The sequence below is a fragment of the Peromyscus leucopus genome, chromosome 23 (genome assembly GCF_004664715.2).
Source record: "Peromyscus leucopus breed LL Stock chromosome 23, UCI_PerLeu_2.1, whole genome shotgun sequence".
Lineage (NCBI taxonomy): Eukaryota > Metazoa > Chordata > Mammalia > Rodentia > Cricetidae > Peromyscus > Peromyscus leucopus.
Window position 1 is genome coordinate 6091304 of NC_051082.1, and position 2375 is coordinate 6093678.

Sequence of the window (2375 nt, forward strand, 5' to 3'; positions counted from 1 at the left end):
TTCTTCAGAGACTTAAAGTTTTTATCATACAGGTCTTTCACTTGCTTAGTTAGAGTTACCCCAAGGTATTTTATGTCATTTATGGCTATTGTAAAGGATGATGTTTCTCTGATTTCTTTCTCGGCTCATTTATCATTTGTATATAGGAGGGCTACAGATTTTTTTGAGTTAATCTTGTATCCTGCCACCTTACTGAAGTAGTTTGTTAGCTGTAGGAGTTCTCTGGTAGAATTTTGGGGTCACTAATGTATACTATCATATCATCTGCAAATAGTGAAAGTTTGACTTCTTCCTTTCCAATTTGTATCCCCTTGATCTCCTTTTGTTGTCTTGTTGCTCTAGCTAGAACTTCAAGTACTATATTGAATAAATATGGAGAGAGTGGACAACCTTGTCTTGTTCCTGATTTTAGTTGAATCGCTTTGAGTTTCTCTCCATTTAATTTGATGTTGGCTGTCGGCTTGCTGTAAATTGCTATTATCATGTTTAGGTATGTTCCTTGTATTCTTTTTTTTATTTATTTATTTATTTATTTATTTATTTATTTATTTATTTATTTTACAATGCTATTCAGTTCTACATAACAGCCACAGATTCCCTTGTTCTCTCCCTTCCTCCCCCCTTCCCCTTCCCCCCAGCCCACCCCCTTGTATTCTTGACCTCTCTAGATCCTTTATCATGAAGGGGTGTTAGATTTTTGTCAAAGGCTTTTTCAGCATCTAGTGAGATGATCGTGTGGTTTTTTTCCCTTTCAGTTTGTTTATATGGTGTATTACATTGACAGATTTTCATATGCTGTACCATCCTTGCATCCCTGGTATGAAGCCTACTTGGTCATGGTGGATAATTTTTTTTGATGTGTTCTTGGAGCCTGTTTGTCAATATTTTATTGAGTATTTTTGCATCAATGTTCATGAGGGGCATTGGTCTGTCATTCCTCATAGACAACGTCTATACTAGCTTATATGCTCTTGCTTTGGAAATGAGGTCACCCGCAGAGGTAGGTTTACCATCCGGGACCTCTGTACTCTGATTGGCCCTGGGTGGATTTGGAATGGATAGGGAAGTAACAAGGACAGTCATCATTTATTAGTCATTTCCTTGGTCTCATTTGACCTCACAACAGTCTTATCAGGTAGATACTAAAATATAGATGAGGTCACTGATGAGGAAGATGAGGAAGGCAGGGCCAATTGTCCAAGGTTACCCAGCTAAGAAGTGACAGCATTTGGTTATAGAACACAGATCTACATTATTCCAAAGCCATTTTTAAATAATGTTTTAAGATTTTATGTATTTCTGGGGAGGCGTTTCTGTGTCACAAGCCAGGTGTGTAGGCCTGAGGACAATGTGTCTGTTCTCTGCTTTGCCCATGTGAGTCCTGAGAATGGAATTCGGGTTCAGACTTGGCTGCAAGTCCCCTTATTCTCTGAGCCATCTTGCCTGCCCAAAGCCTCTTCTCTTAGCTGCTGTGTTATACAGATTCCACATTGGCTAAACAACTGAGAGCTGTGTCAATGGCTATACGTCAGATACTGGAGTAAACACCTATGCAGGGCAAGATTTATCATTCCCATTTTACAGGTGAGGATTCAGAGGGCTGGGAATATAGTTAAGTGGCTAGAGCTTTTGCCTAGTATTCACAGAGCCCCGGGTTCTACCTCCAGAACCCATGAATTGAGTGTGATAGTGCATACCTATAATCCCAACACTTGGGAGCTGGAGGCAGGAGGATTGTCTTAAATCTCATAATTTTTTTTTGTTTGTTTTTTGAGACAGGGTTTCTCTGTGTAGTTTTGGTCCCTGTCCTGGATCTTATTCTGTAGACCAGGCTGGCCTGGAACACACAGAGATCTGCCTGGCTCTGCTTCTCGAGTACTGGGATTAAAGGTGTGGACCACCACCACCGGGCCTTAAATCATATAATTTTATATGTGATAGTTTATATTTGTAGTTTTCTGGGTTTTAAATTAAATATCTGTTTATTTCTTTATATGTATAGGAATGAGTTGTCATCCCCTGTCTTCTTCCGTTACTCTCTGCCATGTCTTTAGAGGCTGGGTGCTGGGGAACAATCTTTGCACACTAAATATGTATTGCTCTTATGATTAACAAAAAGCTGATTGTCATGTAGAGGTACCTTCTTTCTACACGGCTCATTCATCTTGCTTCTCTCTGCATCTCTCGAGACTCCTCCAACTCCTTCTTCCCAGCATTCTCTCTGCCTGAAAATCCTGCTTAACTGACAGAGGGTAGATTTGTAATATGGGTTAATTTAAAATATAAGAGTAAGCCACAATGGTCGAGAGAGTGCCTGAGCTGACCTGCTCTGGTGATCAGATGGCTGAACACCCTGGCTGTCATGATAGAACTCT